At 39.4% G+C, this 24928-nt stretch overlaps 1 protein-coding gene across 1 annotated transcript in view; it reads left to right on the forward strand.

Annotated features, from left to right (window-relative positions):
- Positions 1-2420: 2420 nt before the first annotated feature.
- Positions 2421-24928, forward strand: part of SLC35G2 (solute carrier family 35 member G2) — a 40619-nt gene continuing 18111 nt past the window's right edge. Inside the window, exon 1 of the mRNA XM_045791833.2 lies at positions 2421-2557. The gene's annotated coding sequence lies outside the window, so the exon portion shown is untranslated. The remainder of the gene's footprint in view (positions 2558-24928) is intronic.

The raw sequence follows: 24928 nt of genomic DNA on the forward strand, positions 1-24928 counted from the left end.
TGACATTGTTTGTACTCTAGATCCAGCCATACCTGAAGCTATGTATCCAGGTATGGATTTTTCAATTACTAAGCTACAAATATTCCTTTTCTTAAGTCAATTTGAGTTTGAGTTTTTGACACTTGCAAGAAAAATCCCTCAATGCAGAAAAGAATCCCATGTATTACATATAACAAAACATCTGAAAATCCTTTCCCGTTTTTCATTATCTCTCAGTGTCATTCAGAATGGCAGCTATGCCAACTCCCTAGTCTTACTCTCTCAAATCTCTCAGAAACCTTCTCTCCTAAACTTGGCTCACTCTACATCTTTGTTTTTCTCACTTCCAGACTCAAAAATTTGCTGGCTCTCTTCTCCCCACCCCTTCTTCCAAGAGAAACATAAAATCTAGCTGAGTTTTGTAGATAGGTCTAGCCTTCTGAGGCTCCTTTGCTCCTGTGCTTCTTTTCCTTGTCTAGATCAATGCAGTTAATGCTCAGGCTGCTTTCTGAACAACAAAGGAACGCTTCTCCTCAAAAGGGTGAAAGACTGAAAATACACATTCAATTTTCTGTTCTGGTGTCATTTGTATTCAGTACAAATAGTGTTTGCTTGGATGTTAATTCTGTTTGCAAACAGCTACTTCTGGGGTTCCCTTTGGGTAAGTTTTGCTACAATAGTGCCTTGTTTTGTCTTGTCTGTGTGTGTTTTGAAGGGGCGTGGGGAAAGAAACTAGTTAAACCGATTTGATTGTTTTTTACAAGCCAGAGAAATGGTCAGGTCCAAGCTGAGATGGAGTGCTAGGGGCAATGTAATGACTGTTACTCTGTTGCCGTTTATATCCTCTCGCTATGGGAACATTCTTTGGGTTTTCTACAGAAACAGCCAGAGACTCTCATGGACAACTGCTTCACTCAGCAACGCCTTCATAAACACATTTTCCAGACACTGTGCCCAGGACTCTTTTAAGTGTCCTAAGAATATTGACTCATTCAAAAGCAGCCCAGCTGCAGTTGGGAAAGCACCAGCGCTTGCTCCATAAAGATCTAGATTGTCTCTTTACATCAAGAGGCATCCAAAAGTTCTATTATGCTGGACATTCAGATGATCTCCATCTCTTTTGTAAACACGTTGTTTATGAGTGGTCTGAATTCCTTTCCTGAGTCTATTCACACTGTCTTTGGTGTCCTCACACTGGGGGACCCATCGGGGAGACCACCTCATATGATGGCTACTTAGAGCCAAGGGAGTCAAGATGACTTTGGGAGACACCTCACCTTTTAAAAACCCCATTTTTCTTCTACTTTTTGGTTTTGTTTTCTCATGAATTTTCCCAACCACTATCTATTATAGTGTCCTGGGATGGCAGGGAAAAGATGTCCTGGCACACCCAGCGGGTCGTTGAAGAGAATTTAGGAAGGTACTTTTTAAAAGGTGCGGGGAAGGTTTAAAGGAAACTTCTGTGAGCCATTACCAGTTCCATTACTGAAGGGGCAAGGGCAGTGTGAGGGGTACAGAACCAGAGAGAACTATAGGAGGGGACCGCAGGATTGGCGTAATGGCTTCCAGATAAAAAATATAGCCACTGCTAATAGAGTTGGCGCTTGGTGGGCATAGGGGAGGTCCTGAATACTATCCTGCCTTGCGATGTCCTGCGGATGCCTCCCATTGGTCAAAACCGAATGAAAGTCATAGAACAACTGATGTAGTCCATAAAGGTCAGCCGTGGGTCACAGAGCAAGGTGGAGAGCGGATCTGGAGAGACAGAAGAAAAACCAGCGGTCACATTCTATCTTTTCCTACAGCTAGCACCTCAGTTCAGGCCTCACTCTTTCTTGCCTGGCCTAGGGAAGTAACAGCTTCCTACCTGTGCTCTTGATCCATCTAGACCGTTGCTTTTATGACCAGATCTGTTTCCAAGAGACTCTATTCATTCAGCAGGGGATTGGGGTATATAAACCTGAGTCCAGGGAGCAGCTCTGCAAAGTCAAGACCCTTCGGTCAGAGGCTTCATTAGTAAAATGTCAGGTGAACTTGGGGGTGCCCAAAGCCCTTCCCCAACCACAATCAAAGGATGCTAGCCATATTTTTAAATATCGAGGCATCTGCTTGCGAGTTTTAAACACAAACAGACCGCTTGAAATGGACTAAGGCTGCCTCCCTGCCCCCTTCCAGAAGACCATGTCACCCTGGCTGACAATCGTTTGCCTCAATCCTGCTGTCTCCAAGGGCGTAGGCTAAAGGGGTCCCGGGCAGGCAGTTTCCTGGAGCCTTAGACCCTCCCATCCCGCGGGTAGGGGGAAGTCGCTCAGCTCAGGCACAAATCCTAGGCGTCCCTGCCGGTCTTCGACGCCGGCCGGGGCAGCGTTGGGGGGCGGGCAGCAGAGAGCGCAGGCGCAGTGTCCGCACCCGCGGCGCCCCCTCCACGCCCCGCCTGGCCGCCTCAGCAGCCCTGGCCGCGTTTTTCCCGGTGAAGCGCACGGTGGCCACAACCCGCGTAGAGGCTGGACTAGGCGCGCGGTAGCCGGCATTCCCGGCCGCGGAGTGCCGCGCGCACCTTCCTCGCCGTGACACACAGGTAACCGGGCCCCTGAATCAGGCGGCAGCGGCAGCGGCAGACTGGCACCTTGACGCTGCCTGCCGGGCCGCCCCGCCCGAAAGGAGTGAGAGCCGACCCCGAACCCCACACACCCACTTTTAGTCGTGGCACCTAAGGGGCAGAGCCCCTCTTTTGGGGTTGAGCGGGCCCAGGGCGAAGCACCCCGCCCCCTTCCCAGGGGGCTCTGTTGGACGTCAGAAGGGCCGCGGTCCCCGCAGTTCCCGGCCCGGCTTTCCTGGAGAACCAGGACACTGGGTCAGCAGGATTAGCATCAACTAGGGCCCCTGCGCCCCCGTTTTCTGCCACCGGAGCACCTATAGGCCCTTCCCCAGCCTCCATAATAAAGGCTAGGGTTGTTGCTTTCCTCTGGCCCAGGAGCCCACCCAAACAAGGGTGAGTCCCCGCAGCGTCATGAGAACGGTTTCAAATCCAAACTTTAAAAATTGCTGGATCGTTTTAGAAACGTGGCCAAGAATTAGTATTTTTCTTTCTTATGTCTATGACTCTTGTACGCCAGTGTATATGGGTTGAGATTTTCATGGAGAATAAATGGTTTGTAGAAATTTTTCCCCGACGAAAGCCGAGGGCAAGGAGTAGTGGTGGAAGGGCCGGTTATTGCCAGGTGTGCTGGCTAGAGGCGCAGGGCAAGTCCACTTAGCTTCCCCAGGCCTGGGGAGGGAAACACGAACCCTCCCTGTCTCTGGGCGCTGAAGAGTTTCTACACCGTGTGCGCCCCTTTGGCCTCTTTTGGGAGGAAGAAAGGGATGGAAGGGTCGCGCGGCCCAGCTGGAAGGAGACTCGTGTTGGGGCGAGTGGGGCCCTGCATTTCCGCCCATGTTTTCGCCGCGGTTGGCGAAAAGCGCGAAGAAAAGATTGCGTCCGAGTAACGACTGAGGGTACCCAGATAGCACTGGGCGGAGGGGACTGGGGGCGGCTTGAGAGAGGCAGTTTCCGAGCGCAATTCCACCTTCAGTGATTTTGATTGGGGTTGCCTGTGTCCTTGGTGCTGAAGTAAGTACCTCAAGCGCCGTCGTAGGCTCACTTCCCCGGCTGGGGCCTGCCTTGCCCTTCGTACCTTTGCTAAAAATGGCTCATCTCCAAAGCAGGTGCCAGAGTGGAGCCTGCCAGACAGTGAAACCATTTGTAGATGGGTTAGATGCTGGTTCCCTGAAGATAAGGTGAAGGAAAATGCAGCTCCCCTTGGGAGTGCAAATAAAGTATATGTATAACAGGTTTGATTACCTACATGTAAGTACTCACGGTGAGAAACATGAACGCTCACATATGCATCTGTAGGATACATATATGTTATATGCACACAAATATAATTTACATGTAAATACACTCGTAAGTTTTCAACACCATCGTGTGCTACAAGTTACACTTTTTTCCAGAGCTTTTTTGTAATTCATCTTTTTTTTTTTTTTTTAACTCTTCTGGTCTTTCTGAACTCTTCAGAACCATTCATTTTCACAATCATCTGTTCCAAAGTCACAGAACCTGTGGATTAAAGTGTTTGGTATTATGCTGAGCAATTGAGTGTTTATACATATTTTAATTCCAGACAAAGATAGTTTAGAAAGAGGTAAAATTTATATTGGTACCAAAAAAAGTTCTTTTTTTAAAAAAGATTTTGTTAATTTATTTGAGAGAGAGAGAGCAGGAGCGGAGGAGCGGGGGGTGGGGGGGGTGAGAAACAGACTTCCCGTTGAGCCGGAAGCCTCATCCCAAGACCCTGAGATCCTGACCTGAGCGGAAGTTAGACACTTAACCAACTGAGCCACCCAGGTGCCCCAGTACAAAAAATTGTTCTTAAAGGAAGTTTAAACAGAAAGAATTAATGAAAAATGTAAAAGAGAACAATATGCAGTTTAACAATCTTATAGAAAGTTATAATCTGAAGAAAATACAACTAAGATATATCATAATGCTGGCAGTTTCAAATATACTAGAGGTGTATGGTTTGTGGACTCCTTAAAGATTACATATGTATTCTTCAAAACATTAACATGGCTTTTCTCTCATAAAATATATGCTCATTTTAAGAATTTTAAGTAAGAGAGGAATGCATAAAACCAGAGAAAACCATTGTAAACAGATTTTCTTTTAGGGGAACATACATGCATTAAATGGATTGATCTTGCATTTGCATTATATAATTAATCATTAATGTCACTATCAAGGGTTGCATAATATTGCACTACATGGATAGAACGTAATTTAAATAATACCATAATAATGAACATTTATGTATTTCCAATTTTTTGCTATTACAGACAATTCTGCAAATAACATATTTGAACAAACATTTGTGCACTTGTTTCATTGTATTCTTAGAACAATTCCTAGAAGTGAAATTGTCAGTTCAATGGGTAGGTACATTTTAAAAACATTGATTTGTTCATTTATTTGTTCAGTTATTTCCTGTCTCCTCTCCTGTCTGTTTTATTCTTTACCATGTTCTCAGCATCTACGACAGTGCTAGATATATAAGTATTAATGAAGTATTTATTGGAAGAACACTATTCCAGATTGTGCTACAGAAAATGTGAACCAATACATACCACTGTAAACAGTGAATTAGAATATCAGTATCCTCATACTATCACCAAAATTAGGTTATTAGATTCTACCAAGCTTTTAAAACTATTTTCCAATTGGATAGGCAAAAAAGAACATATTTTCATATATATATATACTGGTTATACTTATCTCTTCTTTTGTGAGTTTCCAGCCTTATTTTCTATTGGTGTGCTTATATTGTTTCTTATTTGTAAGAGCTCTTTGTATAGTAAGGACATTGTTATATATGGTGCAATTTTTTCTTGACTTTTTATTTTTAAACTTTATGGTATTTTATGCTGTATAGAAAATTTAAATTTTTTATGTAGTCAAATATATATATATTTTTTTCTTTAATTTTTGGCATTTATTTCAGTATTTCACCCCTTTATGTTGAAAGATAATCTGCCATATTTTATGATTTTATAAAAGGTTATATTTTAAATTCTAGGTTATCCTATCTTCCTTTTTAGTAAATTCATTGCTAGATGTAAAATTCCATTGAAGATCACTTTGTAAGAAGTAGTTATTTATTTTTAACTCACATTTACAGAGGCTTGTCCTTTATGAGAGGTAATACATTACTCAGTTTGAACCCTTTAACATAATGTATTTAATTTCTAAATACTTAATGAACATGTTTTTCCTTAAAATGCTGTATAGTCTGTAGTATTGTTAAATTGTTAGTATGTAATCTTTTAAAAAGGAGCTATTCTTTTTGTATTTTTTTGTATAGAAGGAAAATATGACAAAATCCACTTTTTAGCCAAATTAAGAATTCATGTCCTTGAAGTTCATGAGAATGTGCACACATAAGGTTGGTCACATACCTTAAAGAGAACAAAAAAACCTACATACTATTTTTTTGTATCTGTTATGGATCAAAATAACTTTTTCCAAAAAATAAAAGAATGATTATTGAGGTATTGATGATCTATTCTATATTATTTTCTTCCTGGGGTTTAAAAACATTTTAGAACAGCCAAACAGGAATAAGTTTATTGTTTTTATATTATACATTCTAAAATATAGCTGATTATAAAAAAAAGGGATCAACACCAGAGTAGAATATAAAACTCTCTAGTAGGCCATTCTCCACAGGTAACCATGAATATCAGTTTGGAATAAAGACTTTCAGATTATTGGGGCGCCTGGGTGGCTCAGTTAGTTAAGTGTCTGCCTTTGGCTCCGGTCATGATGTCCAGGTCCTGGGATTGAGCCCTACCTGGGGTTTCCTGCTCAGCAGGGAGTCTGCTTCTCCCTCTGCCCCCCCACCTCTTGTGCACACATGCTCTCTCTCTCAAATAAATACAATCTTTAAAAAAAAAGACTTCCAGATTATTAAATTCCTAAATAAAGACACATTTCATTGAATGTAAGATGTTGTCAATTGTAAGATGCATTTTAAGTTTAGAAATGTGAAAAATGTGCACCTGAAATTTGGTGTATCATAAATAGAACCATATTGTATCTATTTTTCTGGTTTTTTTTCCCCCACAGAAGATATAGATATCCTCCCATCTGATACATGGAAGTATTGAATTAATCAACATCCCACTTAAGTACAGATTCTTTACAACTTTTTAATAATAAAAACAATGCCATCTTGAACATTCTTTTAATATACCTCTGTGTAATGGTATTTCTATAGACTAAGTCCTAAATGAAATTGATAGATTAGGGAGAATGCACACTTTGCGTTTTGGTGCATGTTTTCTGTTCTCCAAAATTCCTGTAAATATTTGCCCTGCAAAAATAGCGTATGATGCTCTGGATTCTTCGTTCATGCTAGAGATAATCAGCCTCTTCCATTTTCCTCATTTAAAAGACAAAGCAGATATCTCACTCTTTTTAAAATTCTTGTTTCTGTGACTTTTATAGAAATTGTGCATCTTTTCATGTGTCTATTGGTTACTTGTATTTCTTTTTTTGTGCATTACCTATTCATGGCCTTTGCCCATTTTTTTTTTTTTGAGTTTTTAAGAGTCCATTTGATATGAAAGATGTTGACTTTTTGTTGCTGCTGTTGTTTTTAGTAACTTAAATTTTTTTATGGTTTTTTTTTCTGCACAGATTTAAATTTTCATGGAGACAAATCTGTCCATCTTTTCTTTGTGACTTTTCACCTTGATGTTACACTTAAAACACTACTCTAGTTCCCCAACCCAAGATTATACAAATATTCTCTAGTGAGAGAAAGAGCACAATTAAATTTACTAAGGAGTAGAGCTCAGAACCATATTGTATTTAGATAATTACCAATTCTGCTTCTAGTAGGATCTAATAGGTTTTATCTATTTGTGTTGGTAGATCTATCAATCAGCTCCAGCAGGGGGTGGGTAGATGTAAGTAGAGGGGTCAAAGGAACTGAAGAGGGGCAGTGATCACACTGGTTTCATTTAATACGCCTAATATTTTTGTTTTACCTATTAGAAATGGGAGTGAGTGAATTCAGTCACAAGAGAAAATAGTAGTTGGGAGATTGACTGATTAATTATACCTTTTTTTCATACTTTTACATAAATTAGAGTCTTTTCAAAGACAAAATTAATGAGAATATGCAAAGAAATAAGTAATCCAGTTATTAAATATAAGTTTAATTGGAGCTTGTAAAGTTGATTTTCACAATATTTTTAATTCAAATGGATAGCTGAATTCCCCTTTTAACTTGGATAGCGTTGCTATTCACGCTGCAGACCTCCTAGCTGATCTCAGCAATTTTTGATTTATCTAGCAACCTGACAGTTTGTGGTTACCATGAGGATTAGATGCCCCTCCCATCCCCAATTATTAGATGCTTGAAGAGTCTTTGCCTCCTGGTGACCTGAGTAGAAATATAAATTTCCAGTTTGGCATTGGAATTTGTTGGTGAGGAAAAAGATGTTGGCATTAATTATACTCTAATCAGGCCTTTTTTTCTGAGCACTTTTAAACATTTCATTGGTGAGGAGAGTTTTGTTTCATTTTTCTTGCTGCGGCTACCTTGCACTATGGATGATATTTCTTAAACACTCTGATAAATCAGTTCCAGGATGTTATGGGCCACTACTATGTCTTCCTTCTTATTTCATGTTTCTCCTGAATAATTTTGATTATAAAATCAGGCAAAGTACCCTTCTTATCATCACACTTTTTTTTTTTTTTTTTTTTTTTTTTTTGCCATTTTGCCCTTAGCAATGATTCTCCAAGTAAATAAAGTGTTACACCGACAGTCACTGTCTGCTGACCACTGTTTGGGTGTAGGAAGGAGAATGATAATCACTCCAATATCTCTCCTTTCTCACTTTTCATCTATCTACATTCTAGTCTAGACACAGAAAGTAGCCTTCTACTTATAGGAAATGTCAGAGAAGAGCTGAGGTCAGAGTTTTTTTTTTTCTTCTGCGGACCAAAACCTTATTTTGCCCTATAAATTTTAATATACATATATAATTTTGAAATTTTGGCTTTCATAACATTACCACAGGTTAAATTATTTATTCATTCTTTCTCCTATAGTCATTGCTATAATAGAATTATATGTGACCAGTAAGCATATTTAATACTTTATGTGCACTTAACACTGTTTGATAGTTACATAGGAACTCAATTCGTATGCCTGTCACCTTTCCTGACTATATCAAAATCATGTGGTTTGTGTCTTTTTCCTTTTATTTAAGACCCCAAATATCAGCACCTTTACTGAACTCTGACTTTTACTTTAAGAACTTGATGAAGGAAAGTAGAAATATTACGTAATTTCCCATTTATTTTGCCCTGGTCTCTGTGTAACTCTGGCTGAGCCTTTGCTCTAAATAAGTGTGAATTCACCCAAGGGTGAATAAGGCTTCTGAAGCTGGTGGTGAACCAAGGCAGATACTTGCATTATTTCTTGGATTCCTTTAAATTTAAGGTTAGGAGACAGAAGATAGAATCAGGTTGCAGAAGTGTGATAACCAGAGCTCAGCACCACAACTAATTAGACCCAGAATTAGTGGTCTCTGGTTAAGAGGGTGACTTTCTCCAAAGCAGGCCAGCTATGCCAGAGGACATGTACCATTTGCTGACTCCATATTGCCCCTAGGGCCTGGGGATACTGAGAAAAAGATAAGGACATATCTCTGTTCTTGGAGTGTAACACTTTATCAGGGGTTAGTGTTACATACACAAATCATAGTGATACCATATGTCAAGGACTATAACAGAGTCCTGTAGAAAGTGTTCTTAAAGCCAGAGGGGGAACAGATTGTTCAGTGAGAGGGTTCTCCAAGTAAGTCACTAGGAACATTGTGAGGATGTGTTTGGAGATTTGCCAGAGATTTCTTTGTGGGGTAACTGATGGCCTCAAGTTGGGCTGGAAGCTGAGGGTTTGGATTGAAGCCTGGCTGCCATGTTTAGCACCTTTGTAAGCTTGGGCAAGTCACTGTACCTGGCTGAATTTCACTGCATTTTTTTTTAAAGATTTTATTTATTTATTTGTCAGAGAGAGAGAAAGAGAGAGAGAGAGCACAAACAGGGGGAGTGGCAGGCAGAGGGAGAAGCAGGCCCTCTGCTGAGCAAGGAGCCCGATGCAGGAATCAATCCTGGGACTCGGATCAGGACCTGAGCTGAAGGCAGATGCTTAACGGACTGCGCCACCCAGGCGTACCAGGATTTTTTATTTTTAAGATCGAATAATATTAGTGTCTACTTTGTTAGGGTTGGTGTAGGATTAAGTAAGACATTACGGGTAAAGCACTTGGTATAAGCCTAGTGTATAGTAGTCTAATTTGTTTATTTTGCCTTTCTAGAGTTGCATGTAAATCACTCTGGACGAATGATTATTCATTCTATTATCAGAGCTTTCAGTGGTAAATGGACTTATAAACTCTGTGTTTTCTGAATCTGTATGACAATTCCCCTAATCTGGAATTTTCTCTTTTAATATAGTTTAAATCCCAACCTTCTGCTTTTTACCAATTCTCATACTATCCACAAACAAAATAGGCCTAGTCTGGCATTGTCATGACTTAAGCTTTGTTCTTTAGTACTCTGATGTTAAAGCAAATACATATTTAATTGTATAATTTCCTTCCTTTAATGTGTATAGAACTTGTGTCCGTTTTGTGACACTTGTAACCATATATTGTTTCTACCAAATGAATATGTATATTATTTATTTTTTTAATTTTTATAAGATCATTTATTTATTATTTGAGAGAGAGAGTACGTGCACATGCGTGGGGGGAGGGGGAGAGAGAGAGTCTTAAGCAGACTCTGGGCTGAGCACAGAGCCTGACATGGAGCTCTGTCTGACAACCCTGAGATCACGACCTGAGCCGAAACCAAGGGTCAGACACTTAACTGACTGCACCACCCGGGCGCCCCTGAACATGTACATTTTTTTTTTAAGATTTTATTTATTTATTTGACAGAGATAGAGACAGCCAGCGAGAGAGGGAACACAAGCAGGGGGAGTGGGAGAGGAAGAAGCAGGCTCATAGTGGAGGAGCCTGATGTGGGGCTCGATCCCAGAACGCCGGAATCACGCCCTGAGCCGAAGGCAGACGCTTAACTGCTGTGCCACCCAGGCGCCCCTGAACATGTACATTTTTTAAGAGAAAGCTTATGTCTTCCTAACCTTATCTCTGATAATGTCTTAGATAGTGTCTTCCACATAGTGGGCACTCAGTAAATACTGACTGAATGAAGGAATTAATGTGAATGCATGAGGCTGTCAGAATAGTTGCTGTGACCAGGCTGCTCCCACAGAAACAGAATCTCCTGAATAGGAGAGATTATAAAACCTGGTGTATGTTCCGAGAAGAGTGGTTAAGATGGTGAGAAGACTGAAAGCCACAATTACACATGGAATAATTGAAACAAAAGAGAAGGTTTTCAGTTGGGAGAAGAGAAAGCTGCAATGTGGAAGGTAGGAAATAGTTCTGATATGGAAATGTTGTCATGTGGAAGAGGGAATTAATTAGTGATCCCAGAGGAGATACATAGGAACAGACTCTGGAAATTATATGGAGAGAGATTCTGACACAAGGTTAGAAAATAATTTTCTAACCGTTAGAATGACTCTCACGTGGCTGCCTTGATAAGGAGTGAGCTTCCTGTCATTGTAGGTATTCAAACAGAATTGGTGCTGTCCGTTGGGGATGCTCTAGAGGATACAGATAGCCCCTGACTTAACAATGATTTGACTTATGATTTTTTGACTGTATGATGGTGCAAAAGCCATATGCATTCATTAGAAACCATACTTCCAGTTTTGAATTTTGGTCTTTTCCCAGGCTGGCGATATGTGATATGGTTCTCTCTGGTGATGCCGGGCAGCCGCAGTGAGCCACAGCTCCCAGTCAGCGACACGATCACGAAACTGAACAACTGATACTTACAACTATTCTGTTTCTCACTTTCAATACAATATTCAGTAACTTACATGAGATATTCAACACTTTATTATGAAATAGATTTTGTGTTAGATGATTTTGCCCAACCGTAGGCTAATGCAGGGACATCTGAGGTAGGCGAGGCGAAGCTGGGGTGTTCTGGAGGTTGGTGCATTAAGGGCATTTTTGACTTACAATACTTTCAACTTATGATGGGTTTATCAGGCTGTAACACCACCGTGAGTGGAGAAAGATGTATAGTTAGCTGCAAAGGAATTGGAGTAGATGACTCCCCAAATCTTCTTCAAGTCTCATGGTCTTTAATTTTATGTATATTATTATAGTATTGTGTATGGTTACCCTATATTAAATATATACATGTTTATGTACACTTTTTATATGTATATATATAAATATATATATTCTCATTATCACAATAGTGCCTAAATTAATGGTGAAAATGACTTTTCAGAAACTTGATCTTGATTACTTAAAAAAATGTTACTAATGTGTTTTTTGCTTGAGGATGCCAGTTTGTAAAATATTATTCTACATGAACACTGTGTACTTAAACTGCAATAAACAAGTTTAATAATGTTGTTAGCATCTGGGAGCACTAGGGTGGTGCAGTCAGTTAAGCATCCTACTCTTGGTTTCAGCTCAGGTCATGATCTTAGGGTTGTGAGATCGAGCCCCACATGGGGCTCCGTGCTCAGTGCAGATGCTCAGTGCAGAGTCTGCTGGAGATTCTCTCTCCCTCTCCCTCTGCTCCTCCCACTCATGCTCTCTCTCTCAAATGAATAATAAATCTTTTTAAAAATAACGTTTTTAGCATCTCAAAAGCAAATAAATATTATTTCAGTTTCTAAATTAAACCTAAAAAGAGAAAAGAAATAAGTGACCCAGAGTCAACTTGTCCTGATTCAGATGAGTTGTGAGTTCAGGATTACATCACCACTATCACCACCGCCACCATTACTAACATTTATTTAGCATTTACTATGAACCTAGCTGTTTTAAGCATGCCACATGTATTAACTCATGTACTTCTCCCAACAACTATCTATCTATGGGATAGATACTGTAATCCCAAATGTATTTTTTTACATTTACTTTGAAATAATTTCAAACTTACAAGGAAGTTGCACTTGTAGCCCAAGGAACTTCTGGGTGAAGGGTAACTCCCATATACCCTTCACCCGATTTCTCCACTTGTAAGTATTTTACAACATTTGTTTTGTCATTCATTCATACTCTTTCTCTTTTTTTCTGAACTGACTGGAAGTTGCAGATGTGATGCCTAATTAACCCTAAATACTTAAGTATTTTCCCTAAAGATAAGACCCGCTTCTGTATAACCATAGTATTACAACCAAAATGAGGAATTTAACAGTTACAATTCTACCATCAAATCCACAGACCTTACTGAGAATTTGCCATTTGTTCCAATAATTTACTCTTTTAAAAAAAAGGTTTATTTATTTATTTTAGAGAAGAGAGAGAGAGAGTGTGCGTGTGTCGGGGAAGGAGGGCAGGACAGAGGGACAGAGAGAGAAGTCTCAAGCTGACTCAAGCCTGACGTTTTTGAAAGTTCAGGCCATATTGTTTGGCTCAGGTCATGATCCCAGGGTCCTGAGATAGAGCCCAGCGTCAGGCTCCCTGCTCAGCAGGGAGACTGCTTCTCCCCCACACATGACCCCCCCCTTGCTTGCTCTCTCTCTCTCTCTCCCTTGCTCTCTCTCTCAAATAAATAAAATCTTTAAAACAAAACAAAGCAGAACAAAGTTTAGGCCATTTTGCAGAATGCCCCCCACTTTAGGTTTGTCTGTGTTTCTTCATGATTAGTTGCAAGTTATGCAATTTTGGCAGGAATATGATAGAAGAGATATTGTGTTCTCAGTGTATCTTATTAATTAATAAAGATTTGCTGTTGGTGTTGGTTTTGATGACTTGGTTAAGGTGATAACTTCTTCACTGTAAAGTTATTAATTTTCCCTTTGTAATTGATAAGCATTTTGTGGGGAGATTCTTCAAGACTATGTAAACATCCTGTTCTTCAGTAAACTCAGTCACTTATTTTGATTCTTGCTTGAAAAAATTATTACTGTGATGATTGCCAAATGGCAATTTTTCCAGTTCCAACATTATTTACATTTATTAGTTGGTAGTTCTCTATTTATTGGTTAATTCATTTATTTACGTAAGCATGGACTTGCAGATTTCTGTTTTATTCAGTGGATTTTAACCCACTGTTGTCATTGATTTTGATGCTAAAATCGTTAGAGATTCATCTGTTCAAATCCCGTTCAAGCTGGTTCTTGTGTTCTTTCAACATCTCTATTTTATTCTCGGCGTACTTTCTGATGGCAAGATGTTTCAGGCTTATCTTGTTTCTCTTATTCTTACCCAGCCATTTCAGTCATTTCAAAAGCTATTTCTCCAGGGAGCCATGGTTTCTTTTAGTAGACAATGCAAGCTCTGGGTGCTATGTGTGGTTATTAATACTAGAGTGTCATTGCTTTTAGACCATTTTTGCAGACAGAGCCAGGAAACTCAAAAACACATATGCACATAAATCTATATCTATTTCTATAGTTAGTCATCTAGTCATATTAAAACCCATGAGTTTACTCTAATGTCTTCAACTCCACTCCAATACGACAGGGTTCCTTCTAGTCGTCACTTTTTTTTTCAGTTTGTAATTTCCTTTCTAATGATGAGAAATTTGGCCCCCATTAACCTCAGTATTTAATTATTGACTCATTCTCCCTTTATATAAATAATACCCTGGCCTCATGGGCCACCGCCTTGGCCCCAGCTCCTCCTCAGACTCAGTCCTCTTGGCCCCACTAGCCCCCTCCAGCCTTAAGTCACACAGTTAGAAAGTGGTAAAGCAGGAAAAAACCCTGCCAGTTATTTGACAGAGAACCCTTGATTGGGTCTTCAAGCCTAAGGGCATCTATTTGTGAAAATGCTCCTTTGAAGATACACAAGGAAAAGGGGTCCTTGGGCTAATGAGATGAAGATTTAACCAGGCAGAGTGGCAGTCCTCAGGGATGTCCCTTCTGTGAGAAACTTGGAGAATGAAGGGTGGAGGCAGCCAAATGCTGCCACCTGCCAAGAACCAGAATGAAGGATTTCTCCAAAATTGGTGTGGTTCAGGGTTCAGTCAACTGCCTCTCCAGTGCCACTAATATGCCACTGTTTTGTTACTATGTCTAGAACACATTCCATTAAAACAGAAATTTATCACTGTGATGTATTTGTAAAGAGGGAAATATTGCTTTTATTAGCAGCTTCTTAAATTGAAGTTCTAGGAGATGGATGACTGTGTCTGTTGTTTTAGGGCTGACTTCATTTCCTGGTCCAGAAGATCAGAAATCTGTTTGTATTTTAGAAAACAGCATGAGGTCCATCTGTTCAGGTCACATTTTCCCACATTAACACAAAGATTTATGGAGTGGTAAACTTATGTGAGAAAAACCATTCGTAGTTATATTATTTGCTGCCATTTGAATTGACATTATTTTTTGTTAGCCACGAAAATATTATAAACACATACGTGCACAATGAATTAATTCTTTCAAACATCAAGTGTAATAAAGGAATCCTTCTTAGTTCATGTAGTATTTCACCTTGTTTTGGTTAGCATTCTAGACGTCATCCATTCAAATTCTCTCCATGATACTGTTTATCCACAGTTTTGCTTCCAACAGAAGGTACAGACAGACGTACAAGAGCTATATTTGGTTTCCTGGGTGACTATACTGGTCTGACTGAAATACAGCATAATGATTTTTTTCCTCTGATGAAAATAGCTTGATTCCCCCCACCACACCCCCCAGTATATGAAATAAACACAAATTTAGGTAGAAAATGAAGCAAAGAGTATTAAGAAGAAAGTACTTAAAAACTGAAATTCTGCCATCCACAGTAAAAATTGTTTTATATTTAAAAAATCATACCATGAATACTCTTTTATAACTTTCTTTTTACTTAGCAATGTGACATGAAGTTTTTTTTTATGTCATCATGTATACATCCGTATTATCTTTTTGGATGACTGCATAATATTGCATTGACGTTTTCATTTTACCAGTCCCCTATTAGAGGATAATGAAGCTATTTTCAATTTTTTTATTGTATAAAGAAAGCCATGATGAATATCCTTGCATGCTATATTTGTGTACTCTACTAGTGATCTCCTTGGGATATATTCCTCCCAAAAATGGCATTGCTGGGTCAAAGAGTTCACACATTTAACATTTTGATACATGTTGCTGGCAAAGTAACTCTTAATGAGATGGATTGTATATACTATGCTTGTCCTTCATACACAGTGTCCCTGCCAATGATGGGACTTGTCTCTTTTTCAACTTTGTAGTAGCGTTATATGTATGTGTGTATATTCTCTAACAGACATTTAAGGGAGTGATTTTAATAAATCTAGGTATGCACTTAACCAACCAGGTGTTGTCCAGTTTTACTCAAAATATGGTGATTTATGGTTTGGTTTGAAGCAAGATGACATTTGGTCCATTTTTTAATTGTTTTTTCTTATTTGAGTTAAGTTAATTATAGTATATGGTATATGTGACTGAGTTGTAATTTCATTGAGTGATATTTATAGTATATCTGAAGATCAGTTATGATTAAATGAAACCAAATTTGTAAAATTTTGATCTAATTCATTTGGCATTTCCATAAGTCTTAGCCTCAAGAGGTATTTCAGGCTTGGCCTTCTTGTGGATAAACAGCAGCAAGAACAGGGTAAATGTGAGCAGGTGGTGTATGTAGCGTTTGAGGGATTTGAGAGTACACTCTATTGATCCTCGGTGTTCCTTTTTTTGTTCAGGGCCTGGTGCAAGTCCTGGGGGTCAGGGTTGGTAAGCTTCTTTGAACTCACCTGGTCTGTTTGTTCTTTTCTTACGAGAATTAGGTAAGGGGTAAGCGACCAATCATACTTTAACAAGCATATTGGAACAGCCCTATAATCTGTTTTACATTACATTTAATTAGCATCTAACCTAATTGATGGCTTAACCATTTATGTACATGTAAAAAAGTTCATGGAAATAGAAAAGGATCATTTTATTCCTGCCCCTCCCCCTTCTAACAATGGCTCCCTGCCACTCTTAACAGATTCACTCAGCACAGCTGATTTTAAAGGTGCTGATTCACTGCTGACTGATTTTGCCTTTTTTAAAAAGACACCAGGAAAGTAAGTGGTAGATGATAAATATGTGTTCACTGAGAATGTCATAGTTTATGCAAATTGATAGGTCCACTGCTTCAGAGATTAGAAAAGCTCTTTCCTGGAAAGGGAAGTGTCGATTATAAATGGTGAAAGACTCTTACATTCCAGCAAGTTCTTAGCTGCCAGCCGACATATTCATCACAGTGTGCCAGAATGGATTTTGAAAACGGTACAACATAAATTGCTCTGCTCCAGATCAGGCATCATTGCCTTCACACAAGCCAAATCAACCTGCTTGTTTGAAAACTGCCAAATAAGGCTTTCTTTCAACCTCAGTTAACTTTTTCCTTTCCTCGTGTGCATGGTTCATTACAGTCTACTAACGTCATCAACCACAATTGAGTATAGCGGAGCCCGGCTCCTCACCTTGATTTTGCCTACACGGCAACAGGCGCAGTTGCTTCCAAGCTGATGGCGAGAGAGAATGTTCCGCCGATCTCTCCAGATTGATAACTCCCTTCACGACTTGCCCCTTTCCACCCCTTTCCCTTTTCCGCTTTTTGCTTTCATTTAGCTCTTTTCTTTTTCTCGGTCTTTGTCCCTCCCAGAGCTAGCTGTTGGTTCCTAGCAGCTCTTGCACAGCTGATAACCCCCGACTGTCCTTTCACTAACTTTATGCCCTAGAACTGTCAGCTGAGTCTCCAGCTCAAACTTGGGCTAAGCCTCCCATTTAGTGCATCTCATCCATTTCTCCTTCCTACCTCTCCCCCGACCCCACATCCATCCCAACAAATCTGTCTCCCTACCTCACCTCATCTCCATGTCTCTTAGCTGTCATTTTCTCCTCTCCTGTAACCCAGACTGGCATAGCTCAGCAAAATCCTCAGGTCTCTCTCCTGTTCTCTTGTATCCCAGTTTAGCCCAACTCTTCCCAGCTCCCTTGCTCCTCCCAGCCTGGCCTACTCAGAATCCAATATTCACTGCCTTTCCTAGTTCAACTAAGCAGCCTTCATCCCCAGCCCAGCCTGCTATGCCGCACGCTGCTGCCTGGCTCAGCCCTATCGAAGCAGCCTTGACCCACACCCTCTTGGGCAGCTTCTGCTTTTCAGCCCAGAATAAGGATTCTTTCTCACCTAAGTATCCCTCTTTTAAACTTATGTTAGCTCACATGCTGAGGAGCTTATCATTCAGCCTATGTGCCCCAGATCTCTTCTAGCCTGGAATCGGCGAGCTGTCATGCAGTTCTGGTGCTCGGGTGCATTTATTAGCACTGCAGGCAATGACCCTCACAGAGGATGTTACCTCATTGACCTGTCATCAGCCAAGTACAGTGATGATGGTGAATTTGGACTTATTCTTCCACATTCCTCCCTTGATTTTTCTAAGCAAGATAAATTCATGAGATGGTTAGCGGGGTCAGGAGGTACAGTCAATGGCTATAGAAAGGAAAGCTAGCTATTGCTACAGTAATACAGAATTGAACCCAGTCCAAGGGCTGGACTAACAGGGTCAGAGCACCAAAGCCAGCTTCCAGAGTGCCACAAACTTGCCATTCCTCAGACTCTCAGAGTAAATTATTTTCGCTCAAGAACAAGATGCTTATGAGTAAAGTGAAAGACGTCATATCCTACTAATTTTTGAGCCGAGATGTTTCTTACTGGTCAATAATGTGAATATAAAGGTCAGAATTTACCCCCTACTAATTTTTGAGCCGAGATGTTTCTTACTGGTCAATAATGTGAATATAAAGGTCAGAATTTACCCCCAGCAACCCCCAAATAACATTTTTAGGGTAAATACCTAAGTTTCCACCTATAATCATGTCTACAAATCATGGGAGTAAAACTCAAGTTTAGAGCCAATTTAAAGTCCATTCTAAAATTATAATAGGGTTGGTGGAGGGGATGTGGGCAGGGGATGAGCTAAATGGGTGATGGGTATTAAGGAGGGCACTTATTGTGATGGGCACTGGGTATTGTATGTAAGTAATGAATCACTAAATTCTACTCTGAAACTAATATTACACTATATGTTAAGTAACTATTTATTTTTAAATAAAAACTTGAAACAGTATAAAAAATAAAATTGTATCCTTTGACTCCAAAAAATCGAAAATGTGGAAGGTAATCACTTCCGGCTAGTATAAATAGAAAGTACTAAGTAATTAAGCAACCATATTTAACAGAGAGTTTAATAAAATGTCATAATACTCTGATAAATATTCAGATGATGACTTTGAAGTGTTTTAAAATAAATGAAGATAGCACCCTTAGTTCATAAAGCAATGTCTAATATATTAACATTTATTGCTCCTAAGAGAATTCAAAGTATAGCTTATTCTAGCCACCAAAACATTTGAGAATGGAAAAAATGGTAACACCAATAATATTTTGGTCTTTTATATTCCAAATACTCAATGCCAACTTTCAGTAAATACCCTCACTCCATTCATTCAGTCTGATTTTATTGCCATTTCCTTACGTCTTTCTTGCTGGATGGTTCAGGATCAGCTTCAAATGACAAGGAGATATGAAAAATGAGGTTCAAGGGCTTTCCTATTTTTAGATTGAAAATTCTTTAGGATGTAACACAAATGAAAGTTCTCTCAACCCAAGAACTTTGCAGAGATGCTGACCCCTCCCCCAGGTGAATCCTTGCTGGTTTGTTCTGACAATTCTGGGCCAGCATGGGGCCAACAGAGACTCCAGGGGCAGCCACACCAGGATGGGTTCGTCAGGGATCCGGAACCAGTGTCCCTAGCACAGAGAGTCAGAATTGCAGCTAACCGACAAAGATAACCATCTGAGGACAATCTCAAAGGTGATATCAGGACAGAAATAGGAGAATGAACAGCAGAACCTGTGGGAACTGATTGCAAGATGGGAAAAAGTTCAAGGAGCAGTTGTAGAATGCAGTTCAGGACTGAGCTTTGGTTTGTTCTATCAACATTTATTACATGTGTTTTATGTGCCAGGAACATAAATATGAATGAGAACTCTCTTGCCTTCATGGAACTCATGGGCCACAAAGGAGATTCTGACTTTGGCATGCTCCCTTGAGATGTTGCCTGGATCTACCGAAGGTGTGAACATGGCAGATTAAAGGAGCCACCTTAAACTGTGCACAAACCAGAGAACTCGGGATGTGTTGACAAGTCCTGCCCAGCATGAATGTGTGAGGAGGTGAAGTCATACTGTGGCAGCTCCCCAGTTTTCTGTGGCTCTGAGTCTTCTCAGAAAGAGCACTTTAAAAATCAGAGTCTGAGTGAATTTTAGTACTTGCCCCTTGTCCTGGAATTTGCTAGCTGGGCCTACATGAAGATTTGAGTAGAAGTGTTTGGGAGAGTAGACAGAGTGTGCAAAGGAGGTATAAGAAAACAAATTGCCTTGGTAATTACATTTCCGGAGAACTAAGTAATCACATAAAATTTAAAAGGTTCCCAGCAGAAAATGGCTTGAAGGAATTATTCAGATTCTGTTCTAATTAGCAGCCCTAAGTCCTTATTTACCACAATTGACATGTACTTATCTTCAATATGAGCTCAAAGTGCTGTCTACCCATCGTTAAGGAAATCTTATGTTATTGTTACCCTAGACTGCGAACCAATTCTGGTGGATTCTTTCAAAAATCTACTCTAGTTTTCTTGACAAATTGTAAGCTATTTTCCCCAAATAGCAACTACGTGAGGAGCAAAATGTAGGCAAATCATCTCCTATGAATACTGTTATACACCATCCTAGCCCATCGATAAAAGAATTAATTGCAACTTAAAGAATTATCTTCAGTTTTTGAATCATTAGACCAGCATTGTGGAGCTCCAGTGGCGCAATTGGTTAGCGCGCGGTACTTATACATTAGACCAGCATTGTGTGAATACTTTTCCATAACTTTCAAAATATTAATGTTTTATTAGCATCATAATAAAATAATATTGTGAAAAGCAGAGTAGGCAGGAAAGGTTCCTTGATTGATGGGATTCAGTTTTAAATATTACATGGTACACTAATTATCTGTGTATCAGACAGGTTTAGTTACAGATAACAAAAATCACTTTACCTCTTTGAATCAGAAAGACATATAATACACGAAATCAGAAGTTTCTAAGATCATTAGAAGGGCTGGAGGAGCAGATTTCGAGTTGGGCCTCCAGGCATACTTCCTTGAATGCATGATTGTTTTGTCTTTTAAAAAATTCCTAATCTAGCAACTCATAAACTGTAAATAATAACCTTCTTGCTATAGAAACAGCAGAGAGGAAAATAAATCTTTCTTCTATGCTAATGTCAAAATTTCCACAGTATTTGACCAATAGGAAGCAAGCAAGCTAGTATTTATTGAGCACCTGCTACATACTTTTTTTTTTTTTAAAGATTTTATTTATTTATTTGACAGAGATAGAAACAGCCAGCGAGAGAGGGAACACAAGCAGGGGGAGCGGGAGAGGAAGAAGCAGGCTCATAGCGGAAGAGCCTGATGTGGGGCTCGATCCCATAACGCCGGGATCACGCCCTGAGCCGAAGGCAGATGCTTAACCGCTGTGCCACCCAGGCGCCCCGATGTATAACATACTTTTGATGTATATTTTCATTAAATCCTTATTAATAACCTTTTCAAGTTGGTAATAACAACTGATCTTGCAGATGAAGAAACTAAGCTTTAGAAAGGCCAAGTGCTGTATGTACAGGTAGAAAATGATAGAGGCAAATTAAAATTCAGATCTGCTGCCTCCAGAATTGGTTAAATTTATTGTCCAGTATTGGTTATTAATCCAAAATCCTATTTGATGGCATCCAACCAAAGTTCTGATTCAATACTTAATAACTGTATCCACCAGGCCAGTTAGCTCAGCCATTAAGAGATGTTTTAGAATTCATTTTTTTCTAGATGATCCATGAGGATGTGGTTCTTAAAAGCAGACATTTCAAACAGTATTTCAGGGGGCAAGCAAGCCAGCAAGTAGTTTCTATTTTAGGCAAAAATAATCTTGTCCATGTCACTTGACCTAGAACTTCACAGTCTTATCCAACATTCTTCCAGATCTTAAGAAGATCAAAAATTATTTTCTAGGAAAACTCATGGTTTTACATGCAGGCAGTTCTTTTGTCCATATTTGTACTAAGCGTGTGGGTCTTCTGAGAATACAAATCTGGTTTTTAGACATTCACAGAGTGATGGTGTATGAGTTTTCTGTTTGCTGCTATAACAAGTTACCACAAACCTGATGGCTTGACACAACAGGAATATTATTTTACAGTTCTGTAAGTCAGGGGTCCAGTACAGCTATCACATGGTGTTGGCAGGGTGTATTCTTTTCTACAGACTCTAGGGAAGGGTCCATTTCTTTGCCTTTCAGAGGCTGTCCACATTCCTGGGTTTATGATCCTCCTCTGTCTTTAATACTAGCAACAGCAGGCTGAGTTCTCACGTTGCATCACTCTCACCTTGCTTCTGTCGTCACATCTCCTCTGAATTTTCTGTCTCTGTTTTCCACTTTTAATCACTTGTGATTACATTAGGCCCAATCAGAGAATCCAGGAAACTCTCCCTATTTTAAGGTCAGTTGATTAGAAGCTTAATTCCATTTGCAACCTTAATTTCCCTTAGTCATATAAGGTAATGTATTGACAGCTTCCAGGAATTAGGATGTGGATATTTTGATGGGGGTGTGTGGAGGGGGCATTATTCTGCCTACCATGGATGATTACTTTGCAGTGTAGTGTAGAAGAAAGGGCTTGAGAAGGCAGACCTGGATCTGAATTTTGTCCATACCATCAACTGGTTATGTGACTCACTAACTGGCAAGTCACACAAACTCTCAGAACCTATTTCCTCATATGTAAAATGGAAATTATAATACCTACTTCACAGAGTTGTTTTCTACCTTTAAATGAGGAAACAAAGCTCTTAGTGTGTGCCTGGCACAGAGATGGGGCCAAATAAATAAAGCTAGCATTATAATTAGAGAATCTAGAGCCGTATTCGGGATGAAACAATCCAAAAGAGTATGTCCCAGGTGCATGGAAGCATCTGTGCTTGGTATTTCCTGTGGTTTCATTTTTCCTTCAACTCTAATTGAATGGTTGCCTCAAATCCTTTCAAAACCAGTGTATCGATCCTAAATAAATATACAAAATATGAATGGAGATGCACTTTATTTTACTTTTAGTCTCAGCTAGTTTCTCTCCATAGATGATGTTCTGAATGGAGAACAAAGAGACAAACATGAATAGTCTTGATTTATCTATTTGTTTTTTTTTTGTGTTTGTTGTTTTGTGCTTTTTTTTTTTTTTTACAATATTCCCCTGGCCACCAAAACCCATTTCTTCGTTTATATTCAGTGGGAAAACTTCGAAATTTTTATCTATTAATTTTCAACATATGTGGCTTTTCCCATGATGGTTAGGATCTATCCCTCACAAAGGATCAGTGGCAGCTGGTCATCCCATTTGCCTTTTAGCTCTCAGAAAGCTAATGAGTGACCTATTGTGTTCAAAGCCCTTATTAACTAGCCATTAAAAATGATGTTATAGAATATTTAGTGACATGGGGAAATATTTACAATGTATTGATAAATAGAATGGGGAAGTTATAAACTGGGATATGGTGTTTGATTCCATTTTTTTGGAAGAAAATATTCACAAATAGGAAAAGGCTTGGAAGGATCAGTAGTTATCTCTGGGTGATAGAATTGTGACTGATTTTTATTCTGTTTGCTTTCCCACATTTCTGAATTTTCTATAATAAAAATATATTGCTTTTGTATTAGGAATAAACAAAAAATAATTTTTTATGTAGAGATCTGATGGTGATAAATAGCTCCTGAGTTAGAAGCTTGTTCTGAGGGGCGCCTGGGTGGCTCAGGGGTTAAGCATCTGCCTTCGGCTCAGGGCGTGATCCCGGCGTTCTGGGATCGAGCCCCACATCAGGCTCCTCCACTATGAGCCTGCTTCTTCCTCTCCCACTCCCCCTGCTTGTCTCTCTCTCACTGGCTGTCTCTGTGTCAAATAAGTAAATAAATACATCTTAAAAAAAAAAAAAGAAGAAGCTTGTTCTGAGCAGGCCCAGGGAAGCTTGATGAGGAATGCTGTGACTTTGTGGTGGTGGGATTCACCTGACTTGGCCAAGTTGTGAGGTGTGCCCTGGGGAGCAGGGACTTAGCAACTAAGTTCAGCCTGGAAATGCGGAGACATGTATCTCCAGCATCCTTCCTCTTTGATTGACAATGGTTTAATTAAGAAAAGGAGATAGATATTACTTAAGGAACACCTCCAGTTATGCCTGAAAAATTTAATATTAGAAGAAATTTGGGAGACATATCAGCAGAAATAGAGCCAGAGGTAGAGACGCAAGATAAACAAATTCTCTTAATAGCCAAAGTATGCACAATAATGTTTCATTATTCTTGAAATATTATTAAGGACTTTAAAGTGTTTTAGTGGATAAGGTTCCTTACTTGAGTTATTTGAGCCATTTAAATTCATTTATATATATTATTTAATTTTGTTCTTAACAAAATTTGCTTCATTAAAAAAAATAGTCCATTCATTCATTCAGCAAACACTTACTGAACACCTATCTCACGCCAAGCACTGTGCTAGGTGCTGAAAATATAAAAATTGGTAATATCTAATTTTAATACCTGTGGGGTGAAAACTCTCACAGGTTTAGTGGGAGAGAAAGACAAAACCACAGTTGTAGTTCAAAGCAATAAATTCTATGATCAAAGATATAATGAAAGAATGGGGGTGGGCATCTAACTTAGATGGAGATAAGAGGTAGGCCTAGGGAAATTTTCCAGAGAAGGTGATATTTAATCTGAGCCTTGAAGAATGAGCAGGAATTTACGAGGTGAAAAAGTAGGAAAAGAGTATTCCACAAAGAAGGAATGGCATATGTAAAAACCCAGAGGCATGAAATAGCATGACATTTTGAAAGAGCTTCCTATAGTTTGAAATAGCCAGAACTTTTGCACATGTGAAGGACAAGCAGAGGATGAGGCTGTGATAATTCATTTTGTGTGTCAACTTGGCTGGTCAAAGATTATTCTACATATTTCTGTGAAGGGGTCTTTGGATAAGATTTACACTTAAATCCCTGGAATCGAGTAAAGCAGATAGCTTTCCATAATGTGGGTGGGCCTCATCAAAGCAGTTGAAGGCCTTAATAGAAAAGACTAATATCTGCTGAGAAGAAGGGAATTCAGACTATTTGAGCTTGAATTGCAACTCTTCCCTG

This window comes from Ursus americanus, chromosome 20 (genome assembly GCF_024610735.1).
Source record: "Ursus americanus isolate L20-20 chromosome 20, mUrsAme1.1.p, whole genome shotgun sequence".
NCBI classification, from domain to species: domain Eukaryota; kingdom Metazoa; phylum Chordata; class Mammalia; order Carnivora; family Ursidae; genus Ursus; species Ursus americanus.